Source organism: Pseudophryne corroboree, unplaced genomic scaffold (genome assembly GCF_028390025.1).
Source record: "Pseudophryne corroboree isolate aPseCor3 unplaced genomic scaffold, aPseCor3.hap2 scaffold_507, whole genome shotgun sequence".
NCBI classification, from domain to species: Eukaryota; Metazoa; Chordata; class Amphibia; order Anura; family Myobatrachidae; genus Pseudophryne; species Pseudophryne corroboree.
In genome coordinates, this window is record NW_026970112.1 from 167,300 (window position 1) to 193,125 (window position 25,826).

The 25,826-nt window shown below is 38.3% G+C and overlaps 4 non-coding genes across 4 annotated transcripts; all 4 read right to left on the minus strand.

The window, feature by feature from the left end:
* Positions 1-7,921: 7,921 nt before the first annotated feature.
* TRNAR-CCU (transfer RNA arginine (anticodon CCU)) lies at positions 7,922-7,995 on the minus strand. Its single transcript has one exon. It is a non-coding gene; the product is annotated as a tRNA-Arg (tRNA).
* Positions 7,996-9,090: 1,095 nt separating this feature from the next.
* TRNAS-ACU (transfer RNA serine (anticodon ACU)) lies at positions 9,091-9,164 on the minus strand. Its single transcript has one exon. It is a non-coding gene; the product is annotated as a tRNA-Ser (tRNA).
* Positions 9,165-13,764: 4,600 nt separating this feature from the next.
* TRNAS-ACU (transfer RNA serine (anticodon ACU)) lies at positions 13,765-13,838 on the minus strand. The gene has a single exon. It is a non-coding gene; the product is annotated as a tRNA-Ser (tRNA).
* Positions 13,839-17,235: 3,397 nt separating this feature from the next.
* On the minus strand, positions 17,236-17,309 carry TRNAS-ACU (transfer RNA serine (anticodon ACU)). Its single transcript has one exon. It is a non-coding gene; the product is annotated as a tRNA-Ser (tRNA).
* Positions 17,310-25,826: the final 8,517 nt, after the last annotated feature.

The window sequence follows — 25,826 nt, forward strand, 5'->3', positions numbered from 1 at the left end:
GAAGAGCAATACAAAATGTTCAAGTGATATATTAAAATCATCTTTCCAGCTTGAATTTCAATGATGCATTGGGGCAACGATTTTGTGAGAAACATCTTCACCCTTAAATAAAGATTTTCTTAATTCCTTACCTGTGTGCTAATTAGATATCACCTTGTTTTCACATTAAACAGACTTCTACATGAGAAAGCAGCAAGGATGCAGTGGCGTTAATGTTTCCTGGTGTCAACCTGTATTATTTCAGTAGACATTGAAATGAGGATGCATCTTGCTGCCTTTCCAATGAAGCAAGTTTAATTTAGTAATAGGTGAAAAACCATCCCTACAAAGGTGTTAATCAGAGACTTGGCTTTGTGGACACTTTTCAGAGAACAAATTTGTTAGCATAAAAATAAAGCCAGAAAATGAAGAGCTGTTTAATCACTCAATTGGATTTTTTTTGCCAGCATATTTCTTTTTCTCTACAACCCACTGCTAAATTGTGCTTCCTAGCTGTTTTTATAAAATCAATGATTCAAATCTAACTCTGATTACATCAGAGAAGGCCAGGTACCCTACACCATAACAGGGGGTTTGAAATTTTGACTTGTCTACTTAAAGATCACCAAAATCTGATAACAAGGTCAATTACGTCCCTGGGTTGGATTGAACCACCAACCTTTTGGTTAGTAGCCGGACACACTAACCGATTGCGCCACAGAGACACTTTGCAAAAGGTACTTACTGACAAAGGCTAATAAGCATACATCTAGAACGTTTCCTAGAAAAACTTTAAAAAGTCAATAATCTGGAGAGTTTTTGTAAGATGTTTCTTCCATCAACCAACGAAGAAACACATTGGTACTTTCCCATGATGACTGAGTGCTTCAGGATCTCTTGCACTTACATGTGCAGCAGAGTACTGCAATGGAAGCATGCTGGGCCCATAACCCAGAGGTAGGCAGATTGAAACTATCCTTTGCTATATGCATTTTTTTTGTTAATTTAAGTAATCAAAACTGGGATTGATATTTTTGCTCTTTTATTTTTACTTGAAGTACAATAACTTTTACCATTTTAATTTGTTTGAATAGTATATTGACAGTATAGTTTTCTTTAAAAAATCCACTTAATTTTCTTTACCCTATTATTAAAAGGGTAATTGACAAAAACAAACTACATTGTCACCAGAAGAGCAATACAAAATGTACAAGTGATATATTAAAATCATCTTTCCAGCTTGAATTTCAATGATGCATTGGGGCAACGATTTTGTGAGAAACATCTTTACCCTTAAATAAAGGTTTTCTTAATTCCTTACCTGTGTGCTAATTAGATATCACCTTGTTTTCACATTAAACAAACTTCCACATGTGAAAGCAGCAAGGATGCAGTGGCGTTAATGTTTCCTGGTGTCAACCTGTATTATTTCAGTAGAAATTGAAATGAGGATGCATCTTGCTGCCTTTCCAATGAAGCAAGTTTAATTTAGTAATAGGTGAAAAACCATCCCTACAAAGGTGTTAATCAGAGACTTGGCTTTGTGGACACTTTTCAGAGAACAAATTTGTTAGCATAAAAATAAAGCCAGAAAATGAAGAGCTGTTTAATCACTCAATTGGATTTTTTTTGCCAGCATATTTCTTTTTCTCTGCAACCCACTGCTAAATAGTGCTTCCTAGCTGTTTTTATAAAATCACTGAATCAAATCTAACTCTGATTACATCAGAGAAGGCCAGGTACCCTACAGCATAACAGGGGGTTTGAAATTTTGACTTGTCTACTTAAAGATCACCAAAATCTGATAACAAGGTCAATTACGTGCCTGGGTGGGATTGAACCACCAACCTTTTGGTTAATAGCCGTGCACACTAACTGATTGCGCCACAAAGACACTTTGCAAAAGTACATACTGACAAAGGCTAATAAGCATTCATCTAAAACGTTTCCTAGAAAAACTTTAAAAAGTCAATAATCTGGAGAGTTTTTGTAAAATGTTTCTTCCATCAACCAACGAAGAAACACATTGGTACTTTCCCATGATGAGTGAGTGCTTCAGGATCTCTTGCACTTACATGTGCAGCAGAGTACAGCAATGGAAGCATGCTGGGCCCAAAACCCAGCGGTAGGCAGATTGAAACTATCCTTTGCTATATGCATTTTTTTTTGTTCATTTAAGTAATCAAAACTGGGATTGATATTTTTGCTCTTTTATTTTTACTTAAAGTACAATAACTTTTACCATTTTAATTTGTTTTAATAGTATATTGACAGTATTGTTTTCTTTCAAAAATCCACTTAATTTTCTTTACCCTATTATTAAAATGGTAATTGACAAAAACAAACTACATTGTCACCAGAAGAGCAATACAAAATGTACAAGTGATATATTAAAATCATCTTTCCAGCTTGAATTTCAATGATGCATTGGGGCAACGATTTTGTGAGCAACATCTTCACCCTTAAATAAAGATTTTCTTAATTCCTTACCTGTGTGCTAATTAGATATCACCTTGTTTTCACATTAAACTGTTACGATTCCTGTACTCCAGACTGGAGAAGATCTTATGGCAGAGATCTGAGTACAGGAATGAAATACAGGTTGTGGGAGCTGGAGAGCCTAGTAACCCCTGGCGCCCTAACTCCGTTGTCTCGCCCGTGTTATCAGAAATCCCCTGCGAGACTATGGTTGCTTGAGCCCATGGCAGCCGCGTTCGAAGGGCGGATTATGTCTGCCCAACCCCGATGCCCCCGCAGGTCTTAATGGGAGACAAGGGGAAGTCCGAGACAGGGAGATAACAAGGGGCCCTCTGACTAAGCAACCAAGCCAGGGGTTACAAGCTAACTTAACTAAATCAAAAGGTATGTGCGGACTAGCCGCCAGGGAAAAGGACAACCAAGGATCCACGGATCCGACACTCCTATCCGGCACCGCTGGACACCAGAGTGGATCTTGTGGAAGCGGAATCCTCCGCAAAGCACCAGAACTCAAAATAAACACAATAATAAATAGTAGCGGACAAGCCGCAACACACGGCTGCGCCGCGACTCACGAACACCACCAGATGTTAAAGGTGCTCGGTCAGACTCCAGGAACAGATGGTAACTTCCGAGTACTGGATCACTGAGAACAGGAACAAACGAACAGACCGGGACTGGGAACTCTCTCTGCAGCAGAATCAGGCAAACAGGAAGCTATCACCGGCGTCTGTGAGGAGTCCTGGGAGTGCTTTTAACAGAGAGTCTTCCAATCAGCTGTTTGGAGGCTGATTGGATTAAATGCCATGCAGCTGACAAGCTGCATGGCCAGGGAAACAGATGAGTGATAATTACAACATGCCGTGCAGCTGCATGCTACACAGCCAGGAAACCAGTGATGATATAAACTTAGACCCAGCAACGGGGAACACGATCCGACAGTGGCGTCCCCGTTGCTAGGCGCCGGCCGCACTGACGAGCGGACCCTCGGCGCCTAACAGTACCCCCCCCTTGAGGAGGGGTCAAGGAACCCCTAAATCCGGGTTTCTGAGGAAATTCCTGAAAAAATGCCCTTTTGAGCCTTGGGGCATGAAGGTCCTCATCTAGGACCCACGACCTTTCCTCAGGACCATAACCTCTCCAATGCACCAAAAAATAAAGCCGACCCCGGGACAGCTTGGAATCGAGAACCTTCTCAACCACGAACTCCTGCTGACCCTGTACAATAACTGGTGATCTCCCCTGAGGTTTTTTACGAGGAAATCTGCTAGATGAAACATATGGTTTGAGCAAAGAGCAATGGAAGGTATTTCCGATTCGTAACGTTTTTGGTAGCTGTAACCGGAAAGCAACTGGATTGACTTTTTTGATAATGAGAAATGGTCCAATCATAAGGCCTATGGGGAGGCAAAATATCCGCATTGCCCTTGGAAAACACATCCAAAAAATCTTGGTACTCTCCAGGAATATGTGCGGGCCTGGCAGCAGCTACTCGGATAGGAAGTGTAATACATTCTTTATCACAGATGGTACTCCATTGTAGAATCTCCCCAGACTGCCAATCTATGATGGGATTATGAAAGGCCAGCCAAGGGTGACCCAGAACCACAGGAACTGCTGGACAATGGGTAAGAAAAAACTCAATCTTTTCAGAATGTAGAGCTCCCACCGAGAGCAAAACAGGAGGTGTACATAGAGAAATAACCCCATTGGATAAGGGACTCCCATCTAAACCATGCATGGTGATACACCTACTTAAGGTTAACTGAGGAATACCTAAGGCCTTGGCCCATGTTAAGTCCATAAAGTTTCCTGCAGCTCCACTGTCCACAAAAGCAGAGACCGAGGAACAGAGGCTGTCATAAGAAACTTTAGCAGGAACCAATAGTGAATTATTTGAGGAGATGAGCTGTAGACCAAAGTGAACCCCCTCACTATTCACTTGGTCAGGAAGTTTCCCGACTTGTTTGGGCAACTACGGGCAAAATGTCCCTTACCTCCGCAGTACAAACACAGACCAGAATTTTGCCTCCTGGTTCTTTCTTCCGGAGACAATTTGGAGAGACCAATCTGCATAGGCTCCTCCATGTCTATCGGAACGGAAGAAACACAGGGAAAAGAAACTACAGATGCCCCTTTCTCAGTCCTCCGCTCTCTGAGCCGACGATCTATTTTAATAGAGAGCTCCATGAGTTTATCAAGGTTCTCAGGAGCGGGATACTGAAGGAGGCTGTCTTTTATAGATTCAGATAAGCCGAGGCGAAACTGACTGCGCAGGGCAGGATCATTCCAGCCACAGTCGTTCGACCAACGGCGAAACTCCGTACAATAATTCTCTGCAGGATTCCTACCCTGTCTTAGAGCACGCAACTGACTTTCTGCGGATGCCTCTCTATCAGGGTCGTCATACAATAGCCCTAAAGATTTCAAAAAAGCGTCTACAGACAATAAGGCCGGATCGTCTGTCTTTAAACCAAAAGCCCAGGTCTGAGGATCCCCCTGAAGCAGAGAAATTATAATTCCAACCCGCTGAGCCTCCGTACCTGAGGAAACTGGTCTTAAACGAAAATACAGTTTACAAGACTCTTTAAAATTAAAAAACTGTTTTCTATCCCCAGAAAAACGGTCAGGCAGATGCATTTTTGGTTCAGGGATGACCCTCGGGGAAGTCCGTAACAGATCTTCCTGTGAGCTCACCCGGAGGGACAGATCCTGAACCATCTGGGTAAGTTCCTGAATCTGACTAACCAAAAACTGGCCAGGATTTGGCCCAACACCGGTGGGATTCATGAGGCCGACAAAATTCTCCCTACTGGATAAGTGAAAAAATTAACTCCTGTTGAAATTTTTTCTTTTGTCTGGCCGGTGATAATGTTGCGCCGGTGATAATGTTACGATTCCTGTACTCCAGACTGGAGAAGATCTTATGGCAGAGATCTGAGTACAGGAATGAAATACAGGTTGTGGGAGCTGGAGAGCCTAGTAACCCCTGGCGCCCTAACTCCGTTGTCTCGCCCGTGTTATCAGAAATCCCCTGCGAGACTATGGTTGCTTGAGCCCATGGCAGCCGCGTTCGAAGGGCGGATTATGTCTGCCCAACCCCGATGCCCCCGCAGGTCTTAATGGGAGACAAGGGGAAGTCCGAGACAGGGAGATAACAAGGGGCCCTCTGACTAAGCAACCAAGCCAGGGGTTACAAGCTAACTTAACTAAATTAAAAGGTATGTGCGGACTAGCCGCCAGGGAAAAGGACAACCAAGGATCCACGGATCCGACACTCCTATCCGGCACCGCTGGACACCAGAGTGGATCTTGTGGAAGCGGAATCCTCCGCAAAGCACCAGAACTCAAAATAAACACAATAATAAATAGTAGCGGACAAGCCGCAACACACGGCTGCGCCGCGACTCACGAACACCACCAGATGTTAAAGGTGCTCGGTCAGACTCCAGGAACAGATGGTAACTTCCGAGTACTGGATCACTGAGAACAGGAACAAACGAACAGACCGGGACTGGGAACTCTCTCTGCAGCAGAATCAGGCAAACAGGAAGCTATCACCGGCGTCTGTGAGGAGTCCTGGGAGTGCTTTTAACAGAGAGTCTTCCAATCAGCTGTTTGGAGGCTGATTGGATTAAATGCCATGCAGCTGACAAGCTGCATGGCCAGGGAAACAGATGAGTGATAATTACAACATGCCGTGCAGCTGCATGCTACACAGCCAGGAAACCAGTGATGATATAAACTTAGACCCAGCAACGGGGAACACGATCCGACAGTGGCGTCCCCGTTGCTAGGCGCCGGCCGCACTGACGAGCGGACCCTCGGCGCCTAACATAAACAGACTTCCACATGAGAAAGCAGCAAGGATACAGTGGCGTTAATGTTTCCTGGTGTCAACCTGTATTATTTCAGTAGACATTGAATTGAGGATGCATCTTGCTGCCTTTCCAATGAAGCAAGTTTAATTTAGTAATAGGTGAAAAACCATCCCTACAAAGGTGTTAATCAGAGACTTGGCTTTGTGGACACTTTTCAAAGAACAAATTTGTTAGCATAAAAATAAAGCCAGAAAATGAAGAGCTGTTTAATCACTCAATTGGATTTTTTTTGCCAGCATATTTCTTTTTCTCTGCAACCCACTGCTAAATTGTGCTTCCTAGCTGTTTTTATAAAATCACTGAGTCAAATCTAACTACATCAGAGAAGGCCAGGTACCCTACAGCATAACAGGGGGTTTGAAATTTTGACTTGTCTACTTAAAGATCACCAAAATCTGATAACAAGGTCAATTACGTCCCTGGTTGGGATTGAACCACCAACCTTTTGGTTAGTAGCCGGACACACTAACCGATTGCGCCACAGAGACACTTTGCAAAAATTACATACTGACAAAGTCTAATAAGCATACATCTAGAACGTTTCCTAGAAAAACTTTAAAAAGTCAATAATCTGGAGAGTTTTTGTAAGATGTTTCTTCCATCAACCAATGAAGAAACACATTGGTACTTTCCCATGATGAGTGAGTGCTTCAGGATCTCTTGCACTTACATGTGCAGCAGAGTACTGCAATGGAAGCATGCTGGGCCCATAACCCAGAGGTAGGCAGATTGAAACTATCCTTTGCTATATGCATTTTTTTTGTTAATTTAAGTAATCAAAACTGGGATTGATATTTTTGCTCTTTTATTTTTACTTGAAGTACAATAACTTTTACCATTTTAATTTGTTTGAATAGTATATTGACAGTATAGTTTTCTTTAAAAAATCCACTTAATTTTCTTTACCCTATTATTAAAAGGGTAATTGACAAAAACAAACTACATTGTCACCAGAAGAGCAATACAAAATGTACAAGTGATATATTAAAATCATCTTTCCAGCTTGAATTTCAATGATGCATTGGGGCAACGATTTTGTGAGAAACATCTTTACCCTTAAATAAAGGTTTTCTTAATTCCTTACCTGTGTGCTAATTAGATATCACCTTGTTTTCACATTAAACAAACTTCCACATGTGAAAGCAGCAAGGATGCAGTGGCGTTAATGTTTCCTGGTGTCAACCTGTATTATTTCAGTAGAAATTGAAATGAGGATGCATCTTGCTGCCTTTCCAATGAAGCAAGTTTAATTTAGTAATAGGTGAAAAACCATCCCTACAAAGGTGTTAATCAGAGACTTGGCTTTGTGGACACTTTTCAGAGAACAAATTTGTTAGCATAAAAATAAAGCCAGAAAATGAAGAGCTGTTTAATCACTCAATTGGATTTTTTTTGCCAGCATATTTCTTTTTCTCTGCAACCCACTGCTAAATAGTGCTTCCTAGCTGTTTTTATAAAATCACTGAATCAAATCTAACTCTGATTACATCAGAGAAGGCCAGGTACCCTACACCATAACATGGGGTTTGAAATTTTGACTTGTCTACTTAAAGATCACCAAAATCTGATAACAAGGTCAATTACGTCCCTGGGTGGGATTGAACCACCAACTTTTTGGTTAGGAGCCAAACACACTAACCGATTGCGCCACAGAGACACTTTGTAAAAAGTACATACTGACAAAGGCTAATAAGCATACATCTAGAACGTTTCCTAGAAAAACTTTAAAAAGTCAATAATCTGGAGAGTTTTTGTAAGATGTTTCTTCCATCAACCAACGAAGAAACACATTGGTACTTTCCCATGATGACTGAGTGCTTCAGGATCTCTTGCACTTACATGTGCAGCAGAGTACTGCAATGGAAGCATGCTGGGCCCATAACCCAGAGGTAGGCAGATTGAAACTATCCTTTGCTATATGCATTTTTTTTTGTTAATTTAAGTAATCAAAACTGGGATTGATATTTTTGCTCTTTTATTTTTACTTAAAGTACAATAACTTTTACCATTTTAATTTGTTTTAATAGTATATTGACAGTATAGTTTTCTTTAAAAAATCCACTTAATTTTCTTTACCCTATTATTAAAAGGGTAATTGACAAAAACAAACTACATTGTCACCAGAAGAGCAATACAAAATGTACAAGTGATATATTAAAATCATCTTTCCAGCTTGAATTTCAATGATGCATTGGGGCAACGATTTTGTGAGAAACATCTTCACCCTTAAATAAAGATTTTCTTAATTCCTTACCTGTGTGCTAATTAGATATCACCTTGTTTTCACATTAAACAGACTTCTACATGAGAAAGCAGCAAGGATGCAGTGGCGTTAATGTTTCCTGGTGTCAACCTGTATTATTTCAGTAGACATTGAAATGAGGATGCATCTTGCTGCCTTTCCAATGAAGCAAGTTTAATTTAGTAATAGGTGAAAAACCATCCCTACAAAGGTGTTAATCAGAGACTTGGCTTTGTGGACACTTTTCAGAGAACAAATTTGTTAGCATAAAAATAAAGCCAGAAATGAAGAGCTGTTTAATCACTCAATTGGATTTTTTTTGCCAGCATATTTCTTTTTCTCTGCAACCCACTGCTAAATTGTGCTTCCTAGCTGTTTTTATAAAATCAATGAATCAAATCTAACTCTGATTACATCAGAGAAGGCCAGGTACCCTACACCATAACAGGGGGTTTGAAATTTTGACTTGTCTACTTAAAGATCACCAAAATCTGATAACAAGGTCAGTTACGTCCCTGGGTGGGATTGAACCACCAACCTTTTGGTTAGTAGCCGGACACACTAACCGATTGCGCCACAGAGACACTTTGCAAAAAGTACATTCTGACAAAGGCTAATAAGCATACATCTAGAACGTTTCCTAGAAAAACTTTAAAAAGTCAATAATCTGGAGAGTTTTTGTAAGATGTTTCTTCCATCAACCAACGAAGAAACACATTGGTACTTTCCCATGATGACTGAGTGCTTCAGGATCACTTGCACTTACATGTGCAGCAGAGTACTGCAATGGAAGCATGCTGGGCCCATAACCCAGAGGTAGGCAGATTGAAACTATCCTTTGCTATATGCATTTTTTTTTGTTAATTTAAGTAATCAAAACTGGGATTGATATTTTTGCTCTTTTATTTTTACTTGAAGTACAATAACTTTTACCATTTTAATTTGTTTGAATAGTATATTGACAGTATAGTTTTCTTTAAAAAATCCACTTAATTTTCTTTACCCTATTATTAAAAGGGTAATTGACAAAAACAAACTACATTGTCACCAGAAGAGCAATACAAAATGTACAAGTGATATATTAAAATCATCTTTCCAGCTTGAATTTCAATGATGCATTGGGGCAACGATTTTGTGAGAAACATCTTCACCCTTAAATAAAGATTTTCTTAATTCCTTACCTGTGTGCTAATTAGATATCACCTTGTTTTCACATTAAACAGACTTCTACATGAGAAAGCAGCAAGGATGCAGTGGCGTTAATGTTTCCTGGTGTCAACCTGTATTATTTCAGTAGACATTGAAATGAGGATGCATCTTGCTGCCTTTCCAATGAAGCAAGTTTAATTTAGTAATAGGTGAAAAACCATCCCTACAAAGGTGTTAATCAGAGACTTGGCTTTGTGGACACTTTTCAGAGAACAAATTTGTTAGCATAAAAATAAAGCCAGAAAATGAAGAGCTGTTTAATCACTCAATTGGATTTTTTTGCCAGCATATTTCTTTTTCTCTGCAACCCACTGCTAAATTGTGCTTTCTAGCTGTTTTTATAAAATCAATGAATCAAATCTAATTACATCAGAGAAGGCCAGGTACCCTACACCATAACAGGGGGTTTGAAATTTTGACTTGTCTACTTAAAGATCACCAAAATCTGATAACAAGGTCAATTACGTCCCTGGTTGGGATTGAACCACCAACCTTTTGGTTAGTAGCCGGACACACTAGCTGATTGCGCTACAGAGACACTTTGCAAAAAGTACATACTGACAAAGGCTAATAAGCATACATCTAGAACGTTTCCTAGAAAAACTTTAAAAAGTCAATAATCTGGAGAGTTTTTGTAAGATGTTTCTTCCATCAACCAACGAAGAAACACATTGGTACTTTCCCATGATGAGTGAGTGCTTCAGGATCTCTTGCACTTACATGTGCAGCAGAGTACTACAATGGAAGCATGCTGGGCCCATAACCCAGAGGTAGGCAGATTGAAACTATCCTTTGCTATATGCATTTTTTTTTGTTAATTTAAGTAATCAAAACTGGGATTGATATTTTTGCTCTTTTATTTTTACTTAAAGTACAATAACTTTTACCATTTTAATTTGTTTTAATAGTATATTGACAGTATTGTTTTCTTTCAAAAATCCACTTAATTTTCTTTACCCTATTATTAAAATGGTAATTGACAAAAACAAACTACATTGCCACCAGAAGAGCAATACAAAATGTACAAGTGATATATTAAAATCATCTTTCCAGCTTGAATTTCAATGATGCATTGGGGCAACGATTTTGTGAGAAACATCTTCACCCTTAAATAAAGATTTTCTTAATTCCTTACCTGTGTGCTAATTAGATATCACCTTGTTTTCACATTAAACAGACTTCCACATGAGAAAGCAGCAAGGATACAGTGGCGTTAATGTTTCCTGGTGTCAACCTGTATTATTTCAGTAGACATTGAATTAAGGATGCATCTTGCTGCCTTTCCAATGAAGCAAGTTTAATTTAGTAATAGGTGAAAAACCATCCCTACAAAGGTGTTAATCAGAGACTTGGCTTTGTGGACACTTTTCAAAGAACAAATTTGTTAGCATAAAAATAAAGCCAGAAAATGAAGAGCTGTTTAATCACTCAATTGGATTTTTTTTTGCCAGCATATTTCTTTTTCTCTGCAACCCACTGCTAAATTGTGCTTCCTAGCTGTTTTTATAAAATCACTGAATCAAATCTAACTCTGATTACATCAGAGAAGGCCAGGTACCCTACACCATAACAGGGGGTTTGAAATTTTGACTTGTCTACTTAAAGATCACCAAAATCTGATAACAAGGTCAATTACGTCCCTGGGTTGGATTGAACCACCAACCTTTTGGTTAGTAGCCGGACACACTAACCGATTGCGCCACAGAGACACTTTGCAAAAGGTACTTACTGACAAAGGCTAATAAGCATACATCTAGAACGTTTCCTAGAAAAACTTTAAAAAGTCAATAATCTGGAGAGTTTTTGTAAGATGTTTCTTCCATCAACCAACGAAGAAACACATTGGTACTTTCCCATGATGACTGAGTGCTTCAGGATCTCTTGCACTTACATGTGCAGCAGAGTACTGCAATGGAAGCATGCTGGGCCCATAACCCAGAGGTAGGCAGATTGAAACTATCCTTTGCTATATGCATTTTTTTTTGTTAATTTAAGTAATCAAAACTGGGATTGATATTTTTGCTCTTTTATTTTTTCTTAAAGTACAATAACTTTTACCATTTTAATTTGTTTTAATAGTATATTGACAGTATAGTTTTCTTTAAAAAATCCACTTAATTTTCTTTACCCTATTATTAAAAGGGTAATTGACAAAAACAAACTACATTGTCACCAGAGGAGCAATACAAAATGTACAAGTGATATATTAAAATCATCTTTCCAGCTTGAATTTCAATGATGCATTGGGGCAACGATTTTGTGAGAAACATCTTCACCCTTAAATAAAGATTTTCTTAATTCCTTACCTGTGTGCTAATTAGATATCACCTTGTTTTCACATTAAACAGACTTCTACATGAGAAAGCAGCAAGGATGCAGTGGCGTTAATGTTTCCTGGTGTCAACCTGTATTATTTCAGTAGACATTGAAATGAGGATGCATCTTGCTGCCTTTCCAATGAAGCAAGTTTAATTTAGTAATAGGTGAAAAACCATCCCTACAAAGGTGTTAATCAGAGACTTGGCTTTGTGGACACTTTTCAGAGAACAAATTTGTTAGCATAAAAATAAAGCCAGAAATGAAGAGCTGTTTAATCACTCAATTGGATTTTTTTTTTGCCAGCATATTTCTTTTTCTCTGCAACCCACTGCTAAATTGTGCTTCCTAGCTGTTTTTATAAAATCAATGAATCAAATCTAACTCTGATTACATCAGAGAAGGCCAGGTACCCTACACCATAACAGGGGGTTTGAAATTTTGACTTGTCTACTTAAAGATCACCAAAATCTGATAACAAGGTCAGTTACGTCCCTGGGTGGGATTGAACCACCAACCTTTTGGTTAGTAGCCGGACACACTAACCGATTGCACCACAGAGACACTTTGCAAAAAGTACATTCTGACAAAGGCTAATAAGCATACATCTAGAACGTTTCCTAGAAAAACTTTAAAAAGTCAATAATCTGGAGAGTTTTTGTAAGATGTTTCTTCCATCAACCAACGAAGAAACACATTGGTACTTTCCCATGATGACTGAGTGCTTCAGGATCTCTTGCACTTACATGTGCAGCAGAGTACTGCAATGGAAGCATGCTGGGCCCATAACCCAGAGGTAGGCAGATTGAAACTATCCTTTGCTATATGCATTTTTTTTGTTAATTTAAGTAATCAAAACTGGGATTGATATTTTTGCTCTTTCATTTTTACTTAAAGTACAATAACTTTTACCATTTTAATTTGTTTTAATAGTATATTGACAGTATAGTTTTCTTTAACAAATCCACTTAATTTTCTTTACCCTATTATTAAAAGGGTAATTGACAAAAACAAACTACATTGTCACCAGAAGAGCAATACAAAATGTACAAGTGATATATTAAAATCATCTTTCCAGCTTGAATTTCAATGATGCATTGGGGCAACGATTTTGTGAGAAACATCTTCACCCTTAAATAAAGATTTTCTTAATTCCTTACCTGTGTGCTAATTAGATATCACCTTGTTTTCACATTAAACAGACTTCTACATGAGAAAGCAGCAAGGATGCAGTGGCGTTAATGTTTCCTGGTGTCAACCTGTATTATTTCAGTAGACATTGAAATGAGGATGCATCTTGCTGCCTTTCCAATGAAGCAAGTTTAATTTAGTAATAGGTGAAAAACCATCCCTACAAAGGTGTTAATCAGAGACTTGGCTTTGTGGACACTTTTCAGAGAACAAATTTGTTAGCATAAAAATAAAGCCAGAAAATGAAGAGCTGTTTAATCACTCAATTGGATTTTTTTTGCCAGCATATTTCTTTTTCTCTGCAACCCACTGCTAAATTGTGATTCCTAGCTGTTTTTATAAAATCAATGAATCAAATCTAACTCTGATTACATCAGAGAAGGCCAGGTACCCTACACCATAACAGGGGGTTTGAAATTTTGACTTGTCTACTTAAAGATCACCAAAATCTGATAACAAGGTCAATTACGTCCCTGGGTGGGATTGAACCACCAACCTTTTGGTTAGTAGCCGGACACACTAACCGATTGCGCCACAGAGACACTTTGCAAAAAGTACATACTGACAAAGGCTAATAAGCATACATCTAGAACGTTTCCTAGAAAAACTTTAAAAAGTCAATAATCTGGAGAGTTTTTGTAAGATGTTTCTTCCATCAACCAACGAAGAAACACATTGGTACTTTCCCATGATGAGTGAGTGCTTCAGGATCTCTTGCACTTACATGTGCAGCAGAGTACTGCAATGGAAGCATGCTGGGCCCATTACCCAGAGGTAGGCAGATTGAAACTATCCTCTGCTATATGCATTTTTTTTGTTAATTAAAGTAATCCAAAACTGGGATTGATATGTTAGCTATTTTATGTTTACTTAAAGTACAATAACTTTTACCATTTTAATTTGTTTTAATAGTATATTGACAGTATTGTTTTCTTTCAAAAATCCACTTAATTTTCTTTACCCTATTATTAAAATGGTAATTGACAAAAACAAACTACATTGTCACCAGAAGAGCAATACAAAATGTACAAGTGATATATTAAAATCATCTTTCCAGCTTGAATTTCAATGATGCATTGGGGCAACGATTTTGTGAGAAACATCTTCACCCTTGAATAAAGATTTTCTTAATTCCTTACCTGTGTGCTAATTAGATATCACCTTGTTTTCACATTAAACAGACTTCCACATGAGAAAGCAGCAAGGATGCATTGGCGTTAATGTTTCCTGGTGTCAACCTGTATTATTTCAGTAGACATTGAAATGAGGATGCATCTTGCTGCCTTTCCAATGAAGCAAGTTTAATTTAGTAATAGGTGAAAAACCATCCTTACAAAGGTGTTCATCAGAGACTTGGCTTTGTGGACACTTTTCAGAGAACAAATTTGTTAGCATAAAAATAAAGCCAGAAAATGAAGAGCTGTTTAATCACTCAATTGGATTTTTTTGCCAGCATATTTCTTTTTCTCTGCAACCCACTGCTTAATTGTGCTTCCTAGCTGTTTTTATAAAATCACTGAATCAAATCTAACTCTGATTACATCAGAGAAGGCCAGGTACCCTACACCATAAGAGGGGATTTGAAATTTTGACTTGTCTACTTAAAGATCACCAAAATCTGATCACAAGTTCAATTACGTCCCTGGGTGGGATTGAACCACCAACCTTTTGGTTTATAGCTGTACACACTAACTGATTGCACCACAGAAACACTTTGCGAAAGTACATACTGACAAAGGCTAATAAGCATTCATCTAAAACGTTTCCTAGAAAAACTTTAAAAAGTCAATAATCTGGAGAGTTTTTGTAAGATGTTTCTTCCATCCACCAACGAAGAAACACATTGGTACTTTCCCATGATGACTGAGTGCTTCAGGATCTCTTGCACTTACATGTGCAGCAGAGTACTGCAATGGAAGCATGCTGGGCCCATAACCCAGAGGTAGGCAGATTAAAACTATCCTCTGCTATATGCATTTTTTTTGTTAATTAAAGTAATCCAAAACTGGGATTGATATTTTTGCTCTTTTATTTTTCATTAAAGTACAATAACTTTTACCATTTTAATTTGTTTTAATAGTATATTGAAAGTATTTTTTTCTTTTAAAAATCCACTTAATTTTCTTTACCCTATTATTAAAATGGTAATTGACAAAAACAAACTACATTGTCACCAGAAGAGCAATACAAAATGTACAAGTGATATATTAAAATCATCTTTCCAGCTTGAATTTCAATGATGCATTGGGGCAACGATTTTGTGAGAAACATTTTCACCCTTAAATAAAGATTTTCTTAATTCCTTACCTGTGTGCTAATTAGATATCACCTTGTTTTCACATTAAACAGACTTCCACATGAGAAAGCAGCAAGGATGCAGTGGCGTTAATGTTTCCTGGTGTCAACCTGTATTATTTCAGTAGACATTGAAATGAGGATGCATCTTGCTGCCTTTCCAATGAAGCAAGTTTAATTTAGTAATAGGTGAAAAACCATCCTTACAAAGGTGTTCATCAGAGACTTGGCTTTGTGGACACTTTTCAGAGAACAAATTTGTTAGCATAAAAATAAAGCCAGAAAATGAAGAGCTGTTTAATCACTCAATTGGATTTTTTTGCCAGCATATTTCTTTTTCTCTGCAACCCACTGCTAAATTGTGCTTCCTAGCTGTTTTTATAAAATCACTGAATCAAATCTAACTCTGATTACATCAGAGAAGGCCAGGTACCCTACACCATAAGAGGGGGTTTGATATTTTGACTTGTCTACTTAAAGATCACCAAAATCTGATAACAAAGTCAATTACGTCCCTGGGTGGGATTGAACCACCAACCTTTTGGTTAATAGCCATACACACTAACTGATTGCGCCACAGAGACACTTTGCAAAAGTGCATACTGACAAAGGCTAATAAGCATTCATCTAAAACGTTTCCTAGAAAAACTTTAAAAAGTCAATAATCTGGAGAGTTTTTGTAAAATGTTTCTTCCATCAACCAACGAAGAAACACATTGGTACTTTCCCATGATGAGTGAGTGCTTCAGGATCTCTTGCACTTACATGTGCAGCAGAGTACTGCAATGGAAGCATGCTGGGCCCATAACCCAGAGGTAGGCAGATTGAAACTGTCCTTTGCTATATGCATTTTTTTTGTTAATTTAAGTAATCAAAACTGGGATTGATATTTTTGCTCTTTTATTTTTACTTGAAGTACAATAACTTTTACCATTTTAATTTGTTTAAATCCACTTAATTTTCTTTACCCTATTATTAAAAGGGTAATTGACAAAAACAAACTACATTGTCACCAGAAGAGCAATACAAAATGTACAAGTGATATATTAAAATCATCTTTCCAGCTTGAATTTCAATGATGCATTGGGGCAACGATTTTGTGAGAAACATCTTCACCCTTAAATAAAGATTTTCTTAATTCCTTACCTGTGTGCTAATTAGATATCACCTTGTTTTCACATTAAACAGACTTCCACATGAGAAAGCAGCAAGGATGCAGTGGCGTTAATGTTTCCTGGTGTCAACCCGTATTATTTCAGTAGACATTGAAATGAGGATGCATCTTGCTGCCTTTCCAATGAAGCAAATTTAATTTAGTAATAGGTGAAAAACCATCCCTACAAAGGTGTTAATCAGAGACTTGGCTTTGTGGACACTTTTCAGAGAACAAATTTGTTAGCATAAAAATAAAGCCAGAAAATGAAGAGCTGTTTAATCACTCAATTGGATTTTTTTGCCAGCATATTTCTTTTTCTCTGCAACCCACTGCTAAATTGTGCTTCCTAGCTGTTTTTATAAAATCACTGAATCAAATCTAACTCTGATTACATCAGAGAAGGCCAGGTACCCTACACCATAAGAGGGGGTTTGAAATTTTGACTTGTCTACTTAAAGATCACCAAAATCTGATAACAAGGTCAATTATGTCCCTGGGTGGGATTGAACCACCAACCTTTTGGTTAGTAGCCGGACACACTAACCGATTGCGCCACAGAGACACTTCACAAAAAGTACCTACTGACAAAGGCTAATAAGCATACATCTAGAACGTTCCCTAGAAAAACTTTAAAAAGTCAATAATCTGGAGAGTTTTTGTAAAATGTTTCTTCCATCAACCAACGAAGAAACACATTGGTACTTTCCCATGATGAGTGAGTGCTTCAGGATCTCTTGCACTTACATGTGCAGCAGAGTACTGCAATGGAAGCATGCTGGGCCCATAACCCAGAGGTAGGCAGATTGAAACTGTCCTTTGCTATATGCATTTTTTTTGTTAATTTAAGTAATCAAAACTGGGATTGATATTTTTGCTCTTTTATTTTTACTTGAAGTACAATAACTTTTACCATTTTAATTTGTTTAAATCCACTTAATTTTCTTTACCCTATTATTAAAAGGGTAATTGACAAAAACAAACTACATTGTCACCAGAAGAGCAATACAAAATGTACAAGTGATATATTAAAATCATCTTTCCAGCTTGAATTTCAATGATGCATTGGGGCAACGATTTTGTGAGAAACATCTTCACCCTTAAATAAAGATTTTCTTAAATCCTTACCTGTGTGCTAATTAGATATCACCTTGTTTTCACATTAAACAGACTTCCACATGAGAAAGCAGCAAGGATGCAGTGGCGTTAATGTTTCCTGGTGTCAACCCGTATTATTTCAGTAGACATTGAAATGAGGATGCATCTTGCTGCCTTTCCAATTAAGCAAATTTAATTTAGTAATAGGTGAAAAACCATCCCTACAAAGGTGTTAATCAGAGACTTGGCTTTGTGGACACTTTTCAGAGAACAAATTTGTTAGCATAAAAATAAAGCCAGAAAATGAAGAGCTGTTTAATCACTCAATTGGATTTTTTTGCCAGCATATTTCTTTTTCTCTGCAACCCACTGCTAAATTGTGCTTCCTAGCTGTTTTTATAAAATCACTGAATCAAATCTAACTCTTATTACATCAGAGAAGGCCAGGTACCCTACACCATAAGAGGGAGTTTGAAATTTTGACTTGTCTACTTAAAGATCACCAAAATCTGATAACAAGGTCAATTACGTCTCTGGGTGGGATTGAACCACCAACCTTTTGGTTAATAGCCATACACACTAACTGATTGCGCCACAGAGACACTTTGCAAAAGTACATACTGACAAAGGCTAATAAGCATTCATCTAAAACGTTTCCTAGAAAAACTTTAAAAATTCAATAATCTGGAGAGTTTATGTAAGATGTTTCTTCCATCAACCAACGAAGAAACACATTGGTACTTTCCCATGATGAGTGAGTGCTTCAGGATCTACTGCACTTACATGTGCAGCAGAGTACAGCAATGGAAGCATGCTGGGCACATAACCCAGAGGTAGGCAGATTGAAACTATCCTCTGCTATATGCATTTTTTTTTGTTAATTAAAGTAATCCAAAACTGGGATTGATATTTTGGCTCTTTTATTTTTACTTACAGTACAATAACTTTTACCATTTTAATTTGTTTTAATAGTATATTGACAGTATTGTTTTCTTTCAAAAATCCACTTAATTTTCTTTACCCTATTATTAAAATGGTAATTGACAAAAACAAACTACATTGTCACCAGAAGAGCAATACAAAATGTACAAGTGATATATTAAAATCATCTTTCCAGCTTGAATTTCAATGATGCATTGGGGCAACGATTTTGTGAGAAACATTTTCACCCTTAAATAAAGATTTTCTTAATTCCTTACCTGTGTGCTAATTAGATATCACCTTGTTTTCACATTAAACAGACTTCCACATGAGAAAGCAGCAAGGATGCAGTGGCGTTAATGTTTCCTGGTGTCAACCTGTATTATTTCAGTAGACATTGAAATGAGGATGCATCTTGCTGCCTTTCCAATGAAGCAAGTTTAATTTAGTAATAGGTGAAAAACCATCCTTACAAAGGTGTTAATCAGAGACTTGGCTTTGTGGACACTATTCAGAGAACAAATTTGTTAGCATAAAAATAAAGCCAGAAAATGAAGAGCTGTTTAATCACTCAATTGGATTTTTTTGCCAGCATATTTCTTTTTCTCTGCAACCCACTGCTAAATTGTGCTTCCTAGCTGTTTTTATAAAATCACTGAATCAAATCTAACTCTGATTACATCAGAGAAGGCCAGGTACCCTACACCATAAGAGGGGGTTTGAAATTTTGACTTGTCTACTTAAAGATCACCAAAATCTGATAACAAGGTCAATTACGTCTCTGGGTGGGATTGAACCACCAACCTTTTGGTTAATAGCCATACACACTAACTGATTGCGCCACAGAGACACTTTGCAAAAGTACATACTGACAAAGGCTAATAAGCATTCATCTAAAACGTTTCCTAGAAAAACTTTAAAAATTCAATAATCTGGAGAGTTTATGTAAGATGTTTCTTCCATCAACCAACGAAGAAACACATTGGTACTTTCCCATGATGAGTGAGTGCTTCAGGATCTACTGCACTTACATGTGCAGCAGAGTACAGCAATGGAAGCATGCTGGGCACATAACCCAGAGGTAGGCAGATTGAAACTATCCTCTGCTATATGCATTTTTTTTGTTAATTAAAGTAATCCAAAACTGGGATTGATATGTTGGCTCTTTTATTTTTACTTACAGTACAATAACTTTTACCATTTTAATTTGTTTTAATAGTATATTGACAGTATTGTTTTCTTTCAAAAATCCACTTAATTTTCTTTACCCTATTATTAAAATGGTAATTGACAAAAACAAACTACATTGTCACCAGAAGAGCAATACAAAATGTACAAGTGATATATTAAAATCATCTTTCCAGCTTGAATTTCAATGATGCATTGGGGCAACGATTTTGTGAGAAACATTTTCACCCTTAAATAAAGATTTTCTTAATTCCTTACCTGTGTGCTAATTAGATATCACCTTGTTTTCACATTAAACAGACTTCCACATGAGAAAGCAGCAAGGATGCAGTGGCGTTAATGTTTCCTGGTGTCAACCTGTATTATTTCAGTAGACATTGAAATGAGGATGCATCTTGCTGCCTTTCCAATGAAGCAAGTTTAATTTAGTAATAGGTTAAAAACCATCCTTACAAAGGTGTTAATCAGAGACTTGGCTTTGTGGACACTTTTCAGAGAACAAATTTGTTAGCATAAAAATAAAGCTAGAAAATTAAGAGCTGTTTAATCACTCAATTGGATTTTTTTTGCCAGCATATTTCTTTTTCTCTGCAACCCACTGCTAAATTGTGCTTCCTAGCTGTTTTTATAAAATCACTGAATCAAATCTAACTCTGATTACATCAGAGAAGGCCAGGTACCCTACACCAGAACAGGGGGTTTGAAATTTTGACTTGTCTACTTAAAGATCACCAAAATCTGATAACAAGGTCAATTACGTCCCTGGGTGTGATTGAACCACCAACCTTTTGGTTAATAGCCATGCACACTAACTGATTGCGCCACAGAGACACTTTGCGAAAGTCCATACTGACAAAGGCTAATAAGCATTCATCTAAAACGTTTCCTAGAAAAACTTTAAAAAGTCAATAATCTGGAGAGTTTTTGTAAGATGTTTCTTCCATCAACCAACGAAGAAACACATTGGTACTTTCCCATGATGAGTGAGTGCTTCAGGATCTCTTGCACTTACATGTGCAGCAGAGTACAGCAATGGAAGCATGCTGGGCCCATAACCCAGCGGTAGGCAGATTGAAACTATCCTCTGCTATATGCATTTTTTTTTGTTAATTAAAGTAATCCAAAACTGGGATTGATATTTTGGCTCTTTTATTTTTACTTAAAGTACAATAACTTTTACCATTTTAATTTGTTTTAATAGTATATTGACAGTATTGTTTTCTTTCAAAAATCCACTTAATTTTCTTTACCCTATTATTAAAATGGTAATTGACAAAAACAAACTACATTGTCACCAGAAGAGCAATACAAAATGTACAAGTGATATATTAAAATCATCTTTCCAGCTTGAATTTCAATGATGCATTGGGGCAACGATTTTGTGAGAAACATCTTCACCCTTAAATAAAGATTTTCTTAATTCCTTACCTGTGTGCTAATTAGATATCACCTTGTTTTCACATTAAACAGACTTCCACATGAGAAAGCAGCAAGGATACAGTGGCGTTAATGTTTCCTGGTGTCAACCTGTATTATTTCAGTAGACATTGAAATGAGGATGCATCTTGCTGCCTTTCCAATGAAGCAAGTTTAATTTAGTAATAGGTGAAAAATCATCCCTACAAAGGTGTTAATCAGAGACTTGGCTTTGTGGACACTTTTCAAAGAACAAATTTGTTAGCATAAAAATAAAGCCAGAAAATGAAGAGCTGTTTAATCACTCAATTGGATTTTTTTTGCCAGCATATTTCTTTTTCTCTGCAACCCACAGCTAAATTGTGCTTCCTAGCTGTTTTTATTAAATCACTGAATCAAATCTAACTCTGATTACATCAGAGAAGGCCAGGTACCCTACACCATAACAGGGGGTTTGAAATTTTGACTTGTCTACTTAAAGATCACCAAAATCTGATAACAAGGTCAATTACGTCCCTGGTTGGGATTGAACCACTAACCTTTTGGTTAGTAGTCGGACACACTAACCGATTGCGCCACAGAGACACTTTGCAAAAAGTACATACTGACAAAGTCTAATAAGCATACATCTAGAACGTTTCCTAGAAAAACTTTAAAAAGTCAATAATCTGGAGAGTTTTTGTAAGATGTTTCTTCCATCATCCAATGAAGAAACACATTGGTACTTTCCCATGATGAGTGAGTGCTTCAGGATCTCTTGCACTTACATGTGCAGCAGAGTACTGCAATGGAAGCATGCTGGGCCCATAACCCAGAGGTAGGCAGATTGAAACTATCCTTTGCTATATGCATTTTTTTTGTTAATTTAAGTAATCAAAACTGGGATTGATATTTTTGCTCTTTTATTTTTACTTAAAGTACAATAACTTTTACCATTTTAATTTGTTTTAATAGTATATTGACAGTATTGTTTTCTTTAAAAAATCCACTTAATTTTCTTTACCCTATTATTAAAAGGGTAATTGACAAAAACAAACTACATTGTCACCAGAAGAGCAATACAAAATGTACAAGTGATATATTAAAATCATCTTTCCAGCTTGAATTTCAATGATGCATTGGGGCAACGATTTTGTGAGAAACATCTTCACCCTTAAATAAAGATTTTCTTAATTCCTTACCTGTGTGCTAATTAGATATCACCTTGTTTTCACATTAAACATACTTCTACATGAGAAAGCAGCAAGGATGCAGTGGCGTTAATGTTTCCTGGTGTCAACCTGTATTATTTCAGTAGACATTGAAATGAGGATGCATCTTGCTGCCTTTCCAATGAAGCAAGTTTAATTTAGTAATAGGTGAAAAACCATCCCTACAAAGGTGTTAATCAGAGACTTGGCTTTGTGGACACTTTTCAGAGAACAAATTTGTTAGCATAAAAATAAAGCCAGAAAATGAAGAGCTGTTTAATCACTCAATTGGATTTTTTTTGCCAGCATATTTCTTTTTCTCTGCAACCCACTGCTAAATTGTGCTTCCTAGCTGTTTTTATTAAATCACTGAATCAAATCTAACTCTGATTACATCAGAAAAGGCCAGGTACCCTACACCATAACAGGGGGTTTGAAATTTTGACTTGTCTACTTAAAGATCACCAAAATCTGATAACAAGGTCAATTACATCCCTGGGTGGGATTGAACCACCAACCTTTTGGTTAGTAGCCGGACACACTAACTGATTGCGCCACAGAGACACTTCGCGAAAAATACATACTGACAAAGGCTAATAAGCATACATCTAAAACTTTTCCTAGAAAAACTTTAAAAAGTCAATAATCTGGAGAGTTTTTTTAAGATGTTTCTTCCATCAACCAACGAAGAAACACATTGGTACTTTCCCATGATGAGTGAGTGCTTTAGGATCTCTTGCACTTACATGTGCAGCAGAGTACTGCAATGGAAGCATGCTGGGCCCATTACCCAGAGGTAGGCAGATTGAAACTATCCTCTGCTATATGCATTTTTTTTGTTAATTAAAGTAATCCAAAACTGGGATTGATATGTTAGCTCTTTTATGTTTTCTTAAAGTACAATAACTTTTACCATTTTAATTTGTTTATATAGTATATTGACAGTATTGTTTTCTTTCAAAAATCTACTTAATTTTTTTTACCCTATTATTAAAATGGTAATTGACAAAAACAAACTACATTTGTTTGGGAGAAAAATGCAAAGGTACAAGACAGCTTTTCCTTGCCAATATCTCTCTTTTGCAAAGAGCTACGCATTGGAAAATTCAGAGCTATACCGTGTAGATGAAGCACTAACAGGAGGCTTTAAAATTTTCATTCTAGTGTCCTTCGTTTGGGAGAAAAATCCAATGGTACAAGACAGCTTTTCCTTGCCAATATCTCTCTTTTGCAAAGAGCTGCGCATTGGAAAATTCAGGGCTATGCCGTGTAGATGATGGCCTAACAGGAGGCTTTAAAATTTTCTTTCTAGTGTCCTTCGTTTGGGAGAAAAATGCAAAGGTACAAGACAGCTTTTCCTTGCCAATATCTCTCTTTTGCAAAGAGCTGCGCATTGGAAAATTCAGGGCTATGCCGTGTAGATGATGGCCTAACAGGAGGCTTTAAAATTCCAAACGAAGGACACTAGAAAGAAAATTTTAAAGCCTCCTGTTAGGCCATCATCTACACGGCATAGCCCTGAATTTTCCAATGCGCAGCTCTTTGCGATTACAATCCAACCTGAATCAGGCTCTATTACCTATCACAATGCACTGCAGGTAGTACAAAATGGGGTTAATATAGGAGAAAAACCCCCAGAGCTGTGCTCCTTAACTGTCCCTGGTGGCTAGTGGAGCGGCTGCCCAGTAATCAGTGTCCACGCCTGTGCGCACACGGCCCGCCCCCTACAGCCACGCTGGATCTCGGTATAGTGTGGGCACAGAAGCCCCTTACCTCCCTTTCATCAGCGGCCTCGTGATCCCGGAGGGCGGTGTGTGTGTGACTGACCTTAGGAAGAAACCGGAGCCTCCGCTGCAGTGACCCAGCAACCAGGGCACGGGAGTATACTGCGCCGCTGGGAGTGATTGAGCTGCAGTAAAGATGTCTATTAGACCTAGCCTGCTGCAGCCCTTGTAGATTCTTATAAAAAAAGTTCTTCTTTTCTTGTCAAAATTAATAGCTAAGAATAGGCTGCCTGAGGCAGCCCCCTGTTAAGTGGCCTGCTACTGAAGGCACCAACTACAAACTGAGCTCCCTGTTCATGGAAGCGAGGTTATAGAGCAGGGGGCGCTGAGCATCTTGGGAACAGTCAAAAGCTTTGAGCCTGTTGGTGCCTCAGATCAAGATCCTACTCTACACCCCAATGTGAATCCTTGTGGAGTCCAGTGTACCCCACAGAAGAAATGAATGTGTCACACCCATTGGCAGCAACATTAGAATAGCTGCTGATGGGCACAATTGAGAAAGGAAGGGGGAAAAACATTTGAATCCAGCACATATATGTAATTTGAATATGTAATTTGTACCTTCCTACTTTAAAATGTAATGGATGAACCTCACCCTGTGAGAACTATCTTTATGATCAAGAGATCTCATATGCAAGATAAGTATGTGTTGGCAGAGGCGCTCACTGGGCAGAGATGCTGATCGCATCTCTGGCATGTGCCGGTGCACTGCGGCACCAGCACACACACACACTTCAGACCTGATCTCCTGTTGTGTGAATATGCACAGCAGAGATCAGGTCTGAATTAGGCCCTATATACAGCTGTCAGTAAGGCAGGGATCTGCTGCTGCCAGTGAGGCAGGGATCTGCTGCTGCCAGTGAGGCAGGGATCTGCTGCTGCCAGTGAGGCAGGGATGTGCTGCTGTCAGTGAAGCAGTGATCTGCTGCTGTCAGTGAGGCAGTGATCTGCTGCTGTCAGTAAGGCAGGGATGTGCTGCTATAAGTGAGGCAGGGATGTGCTGCTGTCAGTGAAGCAGGGATGTGCTGCTGTCAGCAAGGCAGTGATCTGCTGCCCACTATCTCCCTATCACCCCTGCCTGAGTCACACACTTTCCCTGTCACCCCTGCCCCAGTTACCCACTATCTCCCAGTCACCGCTGCCTCAGTTAACCACTATACCTGCGACCCCTGCCTCAGTCACCCACTATACCAGTCACCCCTGCTTTAGTCACCCACTATCTCTGTCACCCCGGCCTCAGTCACCCACTATCTCCCACTCATACATGCTTCAGTCACCCACTATCTCCCAGTCATCCCTGCCTCAGTCACCTACTGACACCAGTGCAGACATTTCTGCTGCGGCCTCTCCACTCTCCAGCGTGAACGTCCTGACGACTGAGGAAATCCGCTTCCCAGTTGAGGACTCCGGGAATGAACACTGCCGATATTGCTGGCAGATGACGTTCTACCCAACTGAGGATTTTTGATACTTCCAGCTTTGCTA